Below are 16,860 nucleotides of genomic sequence, written 5' to 3' on the forward strand. Positions count from 1 at the left end.
ATGCATTCATTCCTATGTTTGCACATAAAAAAACCCATCAATTGTCAGTTTGTGATAGGAAAGAGTGAGAAAAACAAGATAATGCCATGACTAAAGCAACTTAGGCCGTTTTAATATAGATGTTAAATATGGAAAGTAAAACATGACTGCAGGATTATGATGCAAATTAAAATCTCAGTGATTCAAAAACCTACTTTCATGTAAAAGCCTAAAGCAACCTCAGAGAAAAAATTACTGAATTTATTCTATACACTGGAGATCAATGCCCACTGCACTGCAAGACCACATTTCTCAATCCACTCCGGGAAAGAAAAAGCAAACATCAATACATCAGGACAATATTATGAGAAAATTCAATTTGCTGAATGTCACACCATTAAAGTAAAATAAAACATTTTAAACAATATTTTTTTTTTGCAGATACTACAGTCTACAGATGATGAAGACAGTGTCACAGATTTCAGACTAGTGGGCCAGGCTTTTGGTCTTTTTTTTGAGAAATTTCTGGCAGAGTCGTACAGAAAAAGAAATTCATTCAGCTGTGATAAGTTGAAGAACTCGACTGTCAACAGGACAACATCACACAGCAATTACATATACAATGCCAACACAAGAAGCCCTTTGTTGGGTTAAGAAAGTAGAGGTAATCTGGTATTCTTACCCTTCACTGAAACATTCAATAGTGTATGCATAAAAGTAGGTTATTCTTAGAAAAAATTGTGCCTTTGTTAACATCAAAATTAGTCAATATCATACCAGAAATCCTTCAAGTATCCTTCAATCCTGACAAATATAGTTGCATAGTGGTAGGAAAGATTGAACTACAGTATGCATGTCAGTTTTTTTGCTTTCACTTTGCTTACATTACGTTGGATCATACTCCAGTTTTAAGAGATATTCAGATGTCCTTTGCACAATTGACTTATTTGACAAGTAGGGCACTTGAGGTGTTACTTTCTGCAGTGGATATATGACTTTTTAGTTAAAAAGTTGCACAAAAATTACAAATTTGTCGCCACTAGTTACTTACACTAGCTTTTGCTATAACAAAAAGGGACATAAGTGAATTTGTACCTACATTTGCAACTTTTCAAAAAGTTGCCTTTTATAAATCGTATGAAGTGAAAAGTAGAGTGAGTTGGAAAAAGTCCTCAAATTTGTCACCAATTGGCAATCAACAATTGTCAGACATTTTGAAGACAAAAAACTGCTGTATCTGCAATGATATTTCCCCCTTGAAGTCTTCTATGGAGTAGTACCTACATGTGGAGCTCCCTTTTTTATCCTAATAGTGCCATTTCTAAAGGAAGATACTGGGGTTTGCCCAGTAGAAAAAAAAGAATGGGGCAGTTTTATCAATCTATGTAAAACTTTCAAATTGTACATACTGTGCGCCATAAAGAATATGAAGATAGATATATGAATAAAATATGCCAAAAATCAAGAATGGGCTACCATTTTGCTAAACTTTTTTCCAAATGCACTAGAAAAGACATGGCTTAAAATATTGCAGCAATAAATATAGTACACTAGCACTGGCATAAACTAATCCATCTAATGGGAAATGCAAAGTATAACTAGATATTCTTAGGCCCCTTCCACACTTTCTTTGCAGATCACATCAGAGTCTGATCCGGGTGCGATCAGTTTTCAGTCAGAGTTTGTTCAGTGTCTCAGTTTTTCACGTGTGTTTCTTTGGCAATTTCGATGCAATTTCAATGCTTTTTTTTAACGCGCATGATAAAGACTCAGAACTCAGGTCTATCTTTTCTATGGCAATTGATCAGTAAAAAAACACATTGCACTTACATTATACTTGCATATGTCTGAGAGTGCAATTTTTCACGTGTGTGACTTGTAAAAGTAGAGCGGGCAGATTTAAACGTGCGGTTAAAAAAACGCACATGTTTGTGTGAAAAAATGTTTCAAAAAAAGTCTGAAAAGACCCATTTATTACAATGGATCAGAGTGCATTGCAAGTTCTGCACGTCAAAAGTACACGCAGAACACGCACAGAAAAACACAACAAGACTGTCCACCTTTACTTTAGGACACACCTAATAAATCTGCACCAAAAATTAAAAGGGCTGCGAAAGTTTATATGATGATGTCTTAAGAAGAGGACTGCTGACTGGGACTAGTAGTAAGGAAAATGTATTTATTTTACTGGTCTCTTTCAGAGCCATTTTAAATTTTTGTATATTTGCCAAAAAACCCTTGTAATATAGCATTCAATGAAACATGCCACAATGTTTATGTGGAAGGTATCCATGTATTACAGGTTTTATTTTATGGTTTTCTTCTATAGCACAACATAAAATACATAACATTCAACTGTTTTACTTTTACCCAGTATTCTTTTTAATCATCCAAATTTCCAAAAACATTGGTTGACAATGCTTCAAACACAAAGTGGTGATGTATCATTGTTTTTTATGTCTGTGTGTGTCATTGTTTTGGTCCGTTTGTGGTGCAAATACTGTTTTGTGACTTTCCATTGCACCAAATGAACATAGGACAATGCAATATCCTGCTTGAACTAAATTCATTAAACTTACATAGCCATGTGGCTTTCCATTTAGGCACAAGTTTTGCACAAGTTGGGGTACATGTATCAAACTTTTTTGCCTTTTTGTTTAATTTTTGAGACTTTACAATTGCAATTTTATTAGCAATAAATGTCTCCCTTCATAGTTCGCCTTGTCTAGTTTTTAGCAGCGTTCCCTGAGTTATCACCTAAGTCCAGATGTGAAAGTTGCAACGTTTTTAAAAAGTCACAAAACAAGTAGCAAATTTTTGCCCAAATATATGGCTGCCCCATACCAGGCTTAGAGATTAGCTGGGATATTGTTAACGACTTTTGAAGACTTTTGAAAAGTCTCAAAAAACAGACTGAAAAAGACAGACATATGATACATGTGCCTCATTCACTCCAGCCCTACCCTGGTCTATATTTTTCGACTTTTGATGTTTTTTTTGTAGAAGCACCCTTGTCCTGATAGCCAATGATTATGCCTTTATAAATCATGCATTTTTACTATGATAGCTTACAGTTTACAGTTACACACGATGTGTAACTTGCTGACATCTCACCTTAAAAACCTGCAACATAGGTGCACAACTGGTATATTGTTCATTGACTCTGGTTTCCTAACATCAGATGGGAATGGACTTAAAAGTGTAAGTTAACCCTGTAACAAATTGCAAACTGTCAATTCATTTAAAGGGACTAGAAATGTTTCTTGCAACAGATTACAGTAGTTTTTACATTTTATTCGGCAACGGGCCTGTAAGAAGACTTTCTAATGGGTAAAGATGTTTCTCTTAAAAGAAATTCATGTAGCGGTAACCTTATTTACTCTCAGTGTTCACATAGAATTGTGTGACCACAATCAGTTTGCGCTTGATTCAATCCCCTCAGCTGCAGTGTATCAAGTAGCAATGCTCAGGACAAGACCTTCTTTATTGTCCAATCTAATGTGCTTACTTCTCGACCCGGTAAATGCTGAAAGCCGCTTACTTGCTCCTTTCTGTCTGACTAGTAAGTGACTGTCCTTTTCAAATCAATAAAAGAGAAGATCACATCTATTCAAATTCTTCCTGAATTCTGTACCTCTTTGTTCCTTGCATATCAAACGATAAAGGCTGAATTAAAATAAAGTCCTGTGTGAGTACTAATGAAAGACACAGGGAAACCGATAGTTGTTAAGGCTAGTAATGATCCGAGCTACACTACTGACAGCTCTCTTCTGTTCTTTTTATTACCTTAGGAAATATGCCAGTAAAGGAGCTGTTTACAGGTGGACTCCACTTAATTGAAGCTTTTTATATCAAATGCAAAGTATTTTTTAGAGCAAAATAGATAATCATCTGTCACTCTGTGTCAGTGAGAAGAAAAGGAAATTGTCCCAAAACACAATCTAACATATACAAATTTACAATTATAATAATTCAAAGATACTGTGATGACATAATATTACTAGATCACCAACAACAAAAAAATGGCAGTGGTACTAGTAAAGTTTAATATCTCCTTATCTGCTCTCTCTACCCAACTTTTTTCAGAGGTCTTATTGATTGGGGGAGGGGGAGGAGACAAAGTGGAATAAAGCTGTTGCCATGCCTGATGATGATTTACCCAGATGTTTCAGCTCATCTGTTTACACAGGTCTGTATGCTGTAGTATGAAAAAGTTATTGGCTTCAGAACATGGTGAAATGAAGAAATGTTTTTCATACAAAAGGTTTTAATTTTTTAAAATCTATTAAAAGATAAATTTGGTATCCCCATGATTATATGAATCCAAGGAATAAAGAGGGTGTGTCATTGGGAATGAAAAGAGAAATACTTAAATGCAGAGGCCACAAGAAAATCAATTTCACCACATTTGGAATTTTTTTTCTGTTTCCTAATTTACAGCATAAAATATTAAATATGTCACTGGGAAGTACAGTTTGTTACATAATAAACAAGCACTCATACAGCTTTGTACATGGAAAAATAAAAAAATATATGGATTTTAAAGGTAGTGAACAAAAATCATGCACTGTAATTGTTATGCCAGGGTATAACAATGCAATATACAGCTTATTGTGGCAACATAGTACTTTCCTGGTGCGGGGACTATAATTGAACAGTATTATGTGCCCTTTCCAATGTTTCTTTTAACTGTGCATTTAATAAAGATGATAAATTATTTTTTCAAAACTGTAGTGTGAAGTGGCTGTCTTTTAAGAAATCTCTGACCCTGTTAATGACATATACCGGTGGTCATTGTTATGAGACTATATACTGTAATTGTTTAAATTCTTTCCATATTTAAGATCTCTGCCTTCTTTATTCAATATTTTTTAATTTTCAAAACAAACAAAAAATAAAATCTTACAACTGAGGTAACATCATGTACATTTTAAAGGGGATACAGGGTTAATAAATTCTTAAAAATCTTTACCTGGCTTAAATTTTTTTAAAGGGTATGCTATAATTTGGCTTATGCTGTTATAATTGACACACTGACATAATCCTGTAGTAAATGTTTTAGTTGGGTAATCAGCAAGTTCATTGTATGAATTTTTTACTTTTCAGTAGAACCTGTCTATCTTTTCTCCTCAGAATACTATAATTCATGTATTAATCTTTACCTTCTTCTCTGTCCTTGATTCATAAAACTCCACTTGACATAAGACATCAGAAAAAATTCCATCTATGAAACTCTGCCCTTTCCAATGACCCTTCTTTTTCAAGTGCTCCTTCAACTGGTGACAAATCAAAATCCTCTAGGGACAAAATAGCTGCCACTCTAACCTACATTTTCTTCCCTTTTGAAGCACAGGTTGGCTTTTCACCATAATCGAGTGTGACAATATGGACCAGAATACAACAAGAATGTGTAAAACTACATGATAACAGTGTGTTGACTAAGTGTCTCCATTCTTATTCTGACTGGGGCCTGGAGAACAAGTTTTAACATCTTTAAGAGATTTTCCAGATTTCCAATTGTCAATTTTTTTTGAGTATATAATTTATTTACATAGGGGCAGACTATTTTCTGATGTGCTACAGGTCTTACAGGTCTCTGAGATTAAGAAAACATGAAAAAAAATATTTTATGTATTCAGTGATCAAAAACACTTCATAATATCATAACTGATTGACGCCTGAGCTTTATATAATCTGGAGGCTGCATCATTTTATTATTGCACAAAGTATTAGCATTAAGATGCAAAGATACAAACTAGCAACCCCCCTGCCATATCAGCAATTTTTGGCTCAAATATATCAGATTCTGTGGTTTCTGTGTTAATATTAATGCATTGAGGCTTGTTTATTCGATACATGTTTTCCTCAATTAGAGTTTATTGAATCAAAGGAAAAAAAGAAAAATCTAAATGTTGTGAACATGGTAGCTGGAAGCAAAACATCTGCTGAATACAAAATTGCTGAGGAACAAAAAGAGTATATATTTTATAATTGGATTGAGTTTCCATTACAGTGAAAAATCTCCAGGAATATAGATGAATACATATAGAATTATTTATGTCTAATTATCCTGCCATCCATAAATACTCCAACAAAACTGGTGAAATAACAAGATAAGGTAGCAGTAAGGGCAAGAGCTGCATAGGGAGAATTGAATACATGCTTGCAGTGATTTAAGTAATAAAATAATGGTTTTCTATATCTGTTGTCATAAGGCAGCCCGGATCCAGGTTTATAAAAACTCATACTGGCCCCACGTTCTCTTTTATCTACTTGACAAGTGTTAATCCCAGGGGTCCTTAGCATGGTCAGTCCTTACTGACTATCCATGTACACAGAATTTATCAGCACGTTGTTTGGTTTCTTGTACTACTTTTTGAGAATTTTTGACACAAAAAAAATAATTTTTTGTTGCAGTTTAGACAAAAAAAAGTTTAGACTGGCTCTTTGATATAGTTCTATGCCCATGAGATTCATTAAAGTAACTTTGGTCCTTTAATATATGTTCTTTAAAAAACCCACAGTCCAAATGCTAGCAAGGGGACTGGAGTACAACTTTCTATGCAACTTTTTTAGAAAGTCCGTAGACATGAATCTGGCTTTGCATGATGTTGCACTAGCAGTGCTTTGTGTTTACTCCAGAATAATGAAGTGACTTTTTTGCAGTAAAAATCACAAAACACCTAAATGCAGACTAAACAATGTGAAGCATGATCTCATGCACAGAGATCAAATGTTTAGATGGCCAACACACGCAAAATTGAACCCAAAAAAGAAAAAAGGTAAGTGTGTAGAGGCTGAAAAATCAATAAACTTTATTACAATTCATATACAAATGATCAAAAAGATCCTGCAAGCATGATTAAAAACATTTAAAAATGTACAAAAACACATACAGATAACAAAGTGGGTCAGAGTCAGGTTGCCCAGACCCACATACGGCCACAGGTCAACACAAAAATATATGGATGCAATCCCCTCACAAGGATAAAGATGGAGATGTTGCCCTGAAAAACTCTGTCTAATTGCTGTCCTTAGAAAATGGGAGAAATAAGTCAAAATGCAAATGCTCAAGGAGAGTCAGATGGAATTCCTGCACAAAGCCCAGGACAGAAATAAACCTAATTGGTAGAGCCAAAAGAGTATGGCAGAGAACAAAGGTAATTCAATACAATCAAAAAGCAGAGCAGAGCCCAAACCATCAAACGTTCCTAATCATTATAGCCCAAGTGGGGAGAGGGAAGATTGGATCACAGACCCGTGGCCGGAGGCACCCAAATGCGTAAATGAGACTTTCTTACGCCCAGCAAAACTAAACAATGTGATGATAAATCCCCACGATTATGTACTTGACATTCTTCGAAAATGGACAATTCAACATCTTACATTTTGAAATTGGGATTTTGGTTCTCTTGTTCTTCTAACCTTTTGTATCCATACCTCTAAGACCTTTTACGATATATCCTGTGTCTTTCGTAAGAATGTTATAACTACAGAGCTTGAAGTCACATCTAGTGACAATAACTGCTTTCCACAGAACAGCAGTGTTATAATAGCTTGTGATTATGTTTTATGTATCTGCACATTTTTACATTTTCTAAAAAAATTATACAAGCAGTTCCTGACTTAAGGATACCCGACTTACAGACGGACCTCTCTGCCCACTGTGACCTCTGGTGAAGCTCTCTGGATGCTTTACTTTAATCTCGGGCTGCAATGATCAGCTATAAGGTGTCTGTAATGAAGTTTTATTGATAATCTTTGTTCCAATGATAGCAAAAAACTTTGAAAGTCAAATTGTCATATGTACAAAAATAAATTTGTCCGTAGCTACATTTGTAAAATATACCTGTTCTGAGTTACATACAAATTCAACTTAAGAACAAACCTAAAGAACCTATCATATACGTAACCCGGGGACTGTCTGTATTCTTTTTTATTGGAAGATTTGACAGGAACTGTGAAGAAAAAAATACTCTCTGACTTTGCTTCTGATCTAGAGGAATAACATATAATTGTATTGGGAATAAGTTATCACCTGAAATAAACAGTGCTAACAATTCCTCAAGGAAAGTATATCACCAAATACTAAAAAATATAATATGACAATAGTCAATGACTTACATAAGTCTAAGTGATCTCATCTGTGTTGTTGTGTGGGTAACTGGATTTTAATTGATCTCATCTGTTTAGTCATATGAGTAGTTCCTATTATCTGCTCATTTCTCGCCTATGATGTCACTGTGGAAAAAGATACTGAAAAATAGCAGTTTCATTCGTTCTGTGATGTCCTTTTGGATTTACATAATATAAATGGGATAAGTAGTTTGAATATGCATTTAAGTCCAGCAGATTTTGTCTGCTCAATCAAGTTTATTGTTGTGCCAAGAATATGACTTTTTTACAAACCCTATTCAGGTAAATGGGACTGATTTTTTGCAGTTATAGAAACTTTTGAAAAAATATTCCACTGTATGTGAATGCATAACATACAATTAAGAAGGAGAGGTTTATTTCAATGTTAGATGTAAAATTTCAGTTGTATATCCTCAAATCCATAATAGCATGCCTTATAGTTAACATAAACTATACACAGATTATTACACACACATATACTACTACGCACTGTTACATTGATAGACTATAGTCTAATATAGACACATAACCACTACACACTGCTAAGATGGTGTCCCAGCCGGGCTGTTCAGCATATACCATAACTCTCCCCTCTTCTCAGGAGAGTAGAGCATGAGGAGTGCAGAGAAGGGTGAGAAAGCAGCTGCTGACTTCCAGGAGGACAAGCAGACATAGCCCACACAGAAGTAAATACTCTTTATCCTGTGTATCAGACTGCTTTCCTGACCCCCCCCCCCCCCCCCACACACACACACCTCTTGTCACTGACTCCTATTAGCCTTGTAAAAGGCTAGAGAGTAGAGTAATGAATAGAGCAGGTTTATGGATGATATTTTGTACACACTGAGCAGCTGCAGAGGGAGTAGGAGGACTGGGTGTGGGCAAATGAGGGCAGACTGTGGACAGGAAAGAGCAGACCTCTCTACCTTGCACCTCAGGTCCTGGGTTCCTCTAATTACTGAGCAGAGGCACAGGAGCAAGCACATTGCAAATATCCCCTACTTCACCCTTTGCTGACCCTGGAGACTGCATCCTGTATTTCCTGTTTCACAGCACGTTTTCAACATCACAACCAGAATGCTGAAATGAGAGGGCTGAGGTTATTTCAGCTATTGAGAAAAAACATTATAAAATTTGAAGTTATGCTTTAAAGGTTGGCACAAATAAATCCATACACTGGGTCTAGAGTAAAATATTTGTGTTTGGTGCAGCAAAAGTAGGATCTTTGTTAATGGCACATCCACAGACTGGGTCCCAAACAGTTTGTCCAGTATTGTGACTTCTAGTATTGAGCGGGTCTGTACCGATGTTTGTAGGTTTGGGTCTCCTGGGCCTGACTTTGAACTTCATTAGATGTTTTAGTCCAGGTTCGCCTCAACCTCCCATCTGCCATTAACACCCATGATCAGAGGTGGCACCACTTGCAAAGGTGCCAGCTCCATTTAAATCCCTAAAGCCATGTATGCTGGCACTGATCATGGGTGTTACTGTTTTTTTATTTAAAAAATTTTAACAGGTCCACTCATTTTCTTAAAAGAGGTTTTAAAAATATGCTAATGAGCTGCAAGTGTGATGGTGGACATCACCAGAAGTTCCCCCAGGTTCCTGGTGCGCAAGCATAACATGCAGCTGAAAGAACTTGCAGCTCATTGCCAGCACAAAAAATACCCTGTCAGACACCAGCTAGCCTTGAGCCTTTTAAAACTGTCATCCCCATGATTATAATGAAGAAAGAACATAAAAGGAACACACAGTTTCTATTTATTACTTATTATGGCACCTGGGTAGAAAGCCATGATCAGAGCTTTCTCTGATACCAGCTGCTTCTTCAGTAACACAGTGGTGCTTTTAAGAGTGTTTGGAAGTACCTGTATGTTCAAATACCACAACCCATTGTGCATTTTGACTCACAAGAACATATATGGTCAGGGAAGCTTGCCCTATAAAGTATTTGTAGGAAATAATGGAAATATAAGTGGCTTATTATTTTGTAGATATTAGTGAACTATCTATATATTTAAAGAGATTTCTCATCAATGGTATTGATAAAATATAAACCTTTTTATGGATTCCCTACTTGGCCCTATGGCTAAGTTGCCTGACCTTTCCACCTTTGCAACTATCTGATTATTTCAAGCTCAGTGACAGCCGGTCGTAAATGTAGTAATAATAATAATAATAATAATAATAATAATAAACACTTAATTGTAAAAGGGGCAAATGTAAAAAGTTCCCCTACAGCATCCTACAATAATGTATTCTATGTTCTATGTAAGTCTCCCACTAGCTTATGACTGTATATTGATTAGACATGGCTTATTTGTATTAAGGCATATACAGTATTAGTATTTTTAAGGCATAGACCTTTGACTTTTGATTGTAAAAGCTTTATGTAAAGTCTTAAAGTTAGTACTAAACTATTCCTAGTTGAATTTGTGAATTTGTGGTCTGTGTTTCCACCCTTTCTAAGAACGTATTATGCATCCAAGCAGTCTACACTGCTGTTAGTTTGGAGCATTAGACATTTTGTTGGAATGACATTGTAAAATGCTATATGGTCCGAGTAATATGGTATCACAGCTGTCTAAATTGTATTGCGTTTTTGCTGTTTGTAGTATGGAAGTGGACGTCAGTCATCATTGCATGGCTAAGAAAATATATATAAAACAAAAACATTCAAATGGTAAAAAAGTAAATGAGAAATGACACCATCTACTAAGGAAATATAAGGATATACTAAAGCTGAGTCTTCTCTTTTTATGAATCATGCCAGCCCATATTGTTACGGGTTAGAAATAAGTAGATAATACATTTTCTATTTTAATTGATTTATAACTAATCCTATTAGCTCCTTAGCACTCAGTGTTCAGTAATTGCAAAGCCTGCCTATTTTACGCACATTTTAGATTTAGGTTTTCTGCTAAGCTATCCATCCAAGCAAAGAAGATAGATGAAAAACACGGTTTCTATATATTTCTCCTCTTAATATATCGGTATCAAAGATATATCAACCTTTCATTTTGTTTGACATTTTTATTTCTTGTCACAAAGTTTGTACAAAAAATGTCTATATACAACTAAGAACAGTACATTCTCCTGACAGAACTTTTTACAAACACCCTGTATATCAATGTCACAGGCAGGGAAGTGGACCCACCAGCATCTAAACCAGTTTAAAGATATTGAATAAATACAAGTGCTCTAGTTCTGGAAGAAGATGTTTGCGTTTGTATCCAGAAACTATATCCGTCTTTGCTAGGAAGCAGGGCCAGGCTATACGTAATAGGAAACATGTTGAAGTTTAAGGGTGTCAAAATGGTCCTTGTGTATTTGAGAAAACATAGGGCAAATGCTGAGTGATAGTTGGTGGACCATTTTAAAAAATTTGTGCTGGGGTTCAAGTTCTTCAAGATGCCCCTCTCAGAATCTGTAACTGTGTCCTGCGGCGATAAGCAGTAAACTAGGTCCAGGGTGCATTCTTGTAATTTGTCTCAGTGACATGTCTTGGCAAAGCATCTAATGGTCGGAATTCCACTTGAAATCATAGATAAGCAGCTGAACTCCTCCTGCTCTGGGTTCTGGTTCTGGATTCTAAGCTAAACACTATTGTAAAAAGGAACCTTGCATCAGGAATCTACCCTCAGAAGCAGATTTGATTGAAGATTCCTTCTGGCTGTCTCTGCCGTAATCTGTTAATTAATAATCCTGGAACCTATCCTAACTTGTTAAAACTTTATTTTAGTCCTGGAGGGACGCTACAATAATAAGCTGAATTTCTCCTCTTTCTTCTGTATTGATGTTCTCATGACGCTAAATACGATTGGAAGCTTTGACAAACAGTAAGCAATAAGTTATTGCTTAAATTGCCATGTTGGCACTTTGAAATAAATAAGTGGGTTTTTGTTGTCATTTGGGCACTCGCTCTCTAAAAGGGTTGCCATCACTGGACTATGGTAAGCATGAGATATGTGTTTATAGAGTAGAAATTCTTTGAGAAGTCCACCTCTGTGTCCCGACCAGGTTTCACTGTCTGTGTACTTACAGTCATGCCCAAAGGTTTTGAGAATGACACAAATATTATATTTTCACATGATCTGTTGCCCTCTAATTTTTATGTGTGTTTGTCAGATGTTTTTATCACATACAAAAATACAAATGCAATCATAAAGCTTTTATTGACAGTTAGAATGAGCAAGCCAATATTTGCAGCGCTGACCCTTCTTCTTCAGGACCTCTGCAATTCTCACTCGCAGCTCTCAATCAACTTATGGACCAAATCCTGACTGATAGCAGTCCATTCTTGTACAATCAATGCTTGCATTTTGTCAAAATTTGTTGGTTTTTATTTGTCCACCGTCTCTTAATGATTGACCAAAAGTTCTCAATAGGATTAAGATATGGGGAGTTTCCAGGCCATGGATCCAAAATCTCTATGTTTTGTTCCCTGAGCCATTTAGTTATCACCTTTGATTTATGGCAAGGTGCTCCATCATGCTGGAAAAGGCATTGTTGATCACCAAACTGCTCTTGAACGGTTGGGAGAAGTTGCTCTTGGAGGACATTCTGGTACCATTCTTTATTCATGGATGTGTTTTTAGGCAAGACTGTGAGAGAGTTGATTCTCTTGGCTGAGAAGCTGCCCCACACATGAATGGTTGCAGGATGCTTTACAGTTGGCATGAGACAAGACTGGTGGTATTGCTCACCTTGTCTTCTCTGAACAAGCTGTTTTCCAGATGTTCCAAACAATCGGAAAGGGGATTCAAGCTTTGCACTGCTGGTAGCCCATTCCTGACGCTGAAACACTTTTAAGAGACGTTCCTGGCGCTTGCTGGTCCTTCTTGGGCACCCTGGAGCCTTTTTGGCAACAATGGAACTCTCTCCTTGAATTCCTTGATGATGCAATAGATTGCTGACTGAGGTTCAATCTTTCTAGCTGTGATACTCTTCCCTGTTAGGCCAGTTTTGTGCAGTGCAATGATGACTGCACGTGTTTCTTTAGAGATAACCTTGGTTAACAGAAGAGAAACAATGATGCCAAGCACCAGCCTCCTTTTAAAGTGTCCAGTGGTGTGATTCTTACTTAATCATGACAAATTGATCTCCAGTTCTGTCCTCATCAACATCCACACCTGTGTAATGGAGCAATCACTGAAAAGATTGTCACGGGTGCTCCCGCGATCTCTGTCACCGATCGCGGGCGCACCCATGCCCCTCAGGGTCCCTCCAGACCTCCGATCTGCTCACCTCCAATGGCTCCACCGATGTCCTCTCCTGCTTCCGCGGCTCGGCGCGTGCGTCCCCGTCTCCTAGGGCGCACACGCACCAGCTCACTCAGATTTAAAGGGCCAGCGCACCGGTAATTGGCGCTGGCCTATTATAAGTTTCTGCCTCTTCCTGTGACCCTTGCCGGATCTTCAAGTCTTCCCCATGAAGAGAAAGCTCTCCTGTTATTCCTGCATTCCTGTTATTCCTGCGTTCCTGTTATTCCTGCGTTCCTGTTATTCCTGCGTTCCTGTTATTCCTGCGTTCCTGTGATTGTTGTGTGCCAGTCATCTCTGTGGTCCTGCGTTCCTGTGTGCCAGCTCCTGCACTTCCTGACGTGAGTCCTGGTGTCTCCTGTATTACTACCTTGGCAGCCACTGCGGGCTAGTCGCACCTGTGGAACGACCTGGTGGTTACCCGCCACAGCAAGTCCATCCCGCTTTGCAGCGGGCTCTGGTGAACACCGGGTTCCACTTAGACTCCGGTTCCAGGTTGGCTAGTACCACCTCCTGCGGTGGTCCAGAGGGTCCACAGACTCCCAGTCGTTACAACAATGTTAGCTGCTCCTTTAAAAGCAGACCTGCAATGAAGTTGAAATGTGTTTTGGGGGGAAAAGTTCTTTTTCTAGGCAAATATTGACTTTGCAATTAATTGCTGTTAAGCTGATCACTCTTTATAACATCCTGGAGTATATGCAAATTGCCATGTTAAAACCTGATGCAGTAGACTTTGTAAAAATTTACTTTTGTATCATTCTCAAAACTTTTGGCCATGACTGTAGATTGATATAACACTATAAGATAAGATAAGATAATCCTTTATTAATCCCACAGTTGGGAAATTCACAGCGTTACAGCAGCAGAGAGGGTACAGAGAGTGAAGTACAAACTATGACAACAATAATATTAGGGATAAATGAACAAAAAGAAAAGGGGGATAAAAAGACAAAAAAGAGACAAGCAATGATCGGCAGTTTGATGTTTAGTCTGTGGATGGGACTTGCAGGGACTGGTTAGGTGGGGGGCGCAGGTTACTTATGTTTGGGCCTTGTTTGTTGAACAGCCTGATGGCAGCGGGGAGGAATGACTTACGATAACGCTCCCTTTCACATTTGGGGTGAAGCAGTCGGTCACTGAATGTGCTCCCCAATGCCACCACAGTCTCATGCAAGGGATGGGAGCTATTCTCCAGAATAGACTTCAACTTACACAGTGTCCTCCTCTCAGCTACCACCTGCACTGTGTCAAGAGGACCCCCCAGGACAGAGCTGGCTTTCCTAATCAGTTTGTCCAGTCTGCTCCTCTCCCTAGCTGAAATGTTAAATCTTATTGCAACCCTCACACATACAGTATAAACAGTTTGGGTTTTAAAAGTAGCATTAATCCTTTGTAACTGTATAATGATTTATTAACATTACATTATTGTGTTTTTTAGGAGCAAGTGGAGACATGAAATAGTAAAGGCAGCTAGCTACTGAGCTGATTTCCTAATAGACACAAGTAAGAATGCTATCATATAAGGTTACTTCAAGGAACAAAGAAACGATACCTGCAGCCTCAGGGCTACTGACTCTACATTTCTGAGTCAAGCAAATCAAGGTTAGTCTGGCCTTTCCTTGTGTTTCAGGCAGGATAATTGCTGTCTTAGTAAGTTATAATGCCCTTAAGAAATAGAGTATACTGTAACATTGATACAATGCACTCCAACTGCACCAGTTAATAAAAGAATGTTGCTACCGCAGACACAAACCTTAACGTTTGAGGAATCACATTTTTTTCCCATAAAGGAATTTAGAAGTACTGCATTTGTCGGTGAAGCGGATATTCTAAACACATATTTTTAGTTTTTAGTTGTGTGTTTTATTTATTAAACAGCAGGTAAAATTATCTTTTTATAGTGAATTTAAAAATAACACAACAAAGGAGCTATACTAGTATATAATATTTATAATAATTTATGCTAATTTTGAACTAGTCAGAATTGACTCTCTATGATAAAATGCTTGAAGGAGCCATGGTACTTGAATGCTGTGCCCTCATTTGTGGATCTTTGACATAAGGGGGGAGATTTATCAAAGTGCCGATGACGTGACCTGTGTAGAGTTAGACTAAACTGAATTAGATTTATCATGTTGGATGATAAATCTAGAGTAGTTTATGACTACGGACTATAATTTAGACCAGCTATTAGGTGGTCTAGTTTACAATTAAATTTGCTAGTGCATGGGCCAGGCCATGCTACATTTTCAGACATGACAGAAAACTGCCTACAATGGTCTAACACCCTTGAAAAATCTGTCATATGGCATTTCAGGTGCAAATTACTCCTAAATTCTAGTGTAGACGGATTAATAAATACCCCCCAATATTCATTAATGATATGACCTTTCTGTAGTCCTGTCCCATTCAAGTCGATGGGATTGGACTGCTATTCTTCCTGCCTGGTACACAAAGAAAATGCTCCTGCAAACCGGTGATCAGCACAGGTATGTGGAGCTAAAAAGAGGAGCAGTGAGCTTAGAGCAGTGAGAGAGAAAGGGCAGTTATGTGTATGTGCAGAGGGCAGCATGCTGAGAACAGAGAAAGGCTTAAGCTATCAAGAGAGTGAGGCACAGCTACATGTAGATGCATGTCTTATGGAACAGATTTATTGAAAAGTGGCCAACCCTATTGTGTCTTGAAATAACCTATTTTTATGTTTAGTAAAGAATAAAGAGAACCTCTGAGAAAACAACACGCTACAAATTTGATTAAAGAGTTTGTAGTAGTAGAAAATAAACATAGAAATGTAATATTTGTATTATTATTAAAAAATGTTGTTGTCTTTATACTTTTATTAAAGAGGAACTGTTACAATGCCTGCTGATACAAGTCATCTTCATATTACCTAAAATTAGCTGTTAGTGGGGCGCTGTACCCTAATTACAGATGTTTTTCTAATATGCAAATTAGCTTTTCTGGCTTATGTCTGGTCTTTGTGACTCTTCTCTCTCTCAGTCTGGCAGTGAACCATTTCCCATTATTGTGACTGACAGCTCTGTGTCTCTTCAAGTGACCGCCCTGCCTTCTTGTACAAAGGGACGGTCTGCTAATATTCATCTACAGACATATAAAGCTCTATGCACATATGTGTCAAATATTGTGAAATATTGTGTCAATTTGCTTACACTGTGCCTTGTGCCTCTTGACATGTGACAAGAGTAACATCATCGCAGGTCTTTCAGCCTTCTAAGAATAGGAAACTGTACACCATGTATGTGATTATAGGAGTAGATTAGAAGTCCATGGAGATTCCTCCACGGGGAGGATTAGATGGGAGGGGCCAGCTGAGCAGGACACACCCCCTCTGCTGCCAGGTAATATAAGATAAAAGGTGATTTATGGGGATGTAAGCAAAACTATTTTTAGCTAGAAGAAGGGTGTCAGTAAGTGAATAGGCCTCTATAGGAACCTGTCACTGGCTGTATATATGCAAATGTAG

General features: G+C 37.5%; 1 protein-coding gene and 1 long non-coding RNA gene across 16 annotated transcripts in view; one reads left to right on the forward strand and one right to left on the reverse strand.

The window, feature by feature from the left end:
- Window positions 1-16,860, reverse strand: part of DMD (dystrophin) — a 1,566,296-nt gene that overhangs the window by 244,861 nt on the left and 1,304,575 nt on the right. The window lies entirely within an intron of this gene.
- On the forward strand, window positions 431-16,107 carry LOC140116574 (uncharacterized). The gene is made up of 5 exons (XR_011852826.1): window positions 431-643; window positions 3,771-3,800; window positions 4,066-4,168; window positions 14,815-14,978; window positions 16,083-16,107. It is a non-coding gene; the product is annotated as an uncharacterized lncRNA (long non-coding RNA).

The sequence above is a fragment of the Engystomops pustulosus genome, chromosome 2, assembly GCF_040894005.1.
Source record: "Engystomops pustulosus chromosome 2, aEngPut4.maternal, whole genome shotgun sequence".
NCBI classification, from domain to species: Eukaryota; Metazoa; Chordata; class Amphibia; order Anura; family Leptodactylidae; genus Engystomops; species Engystomops pustulosus.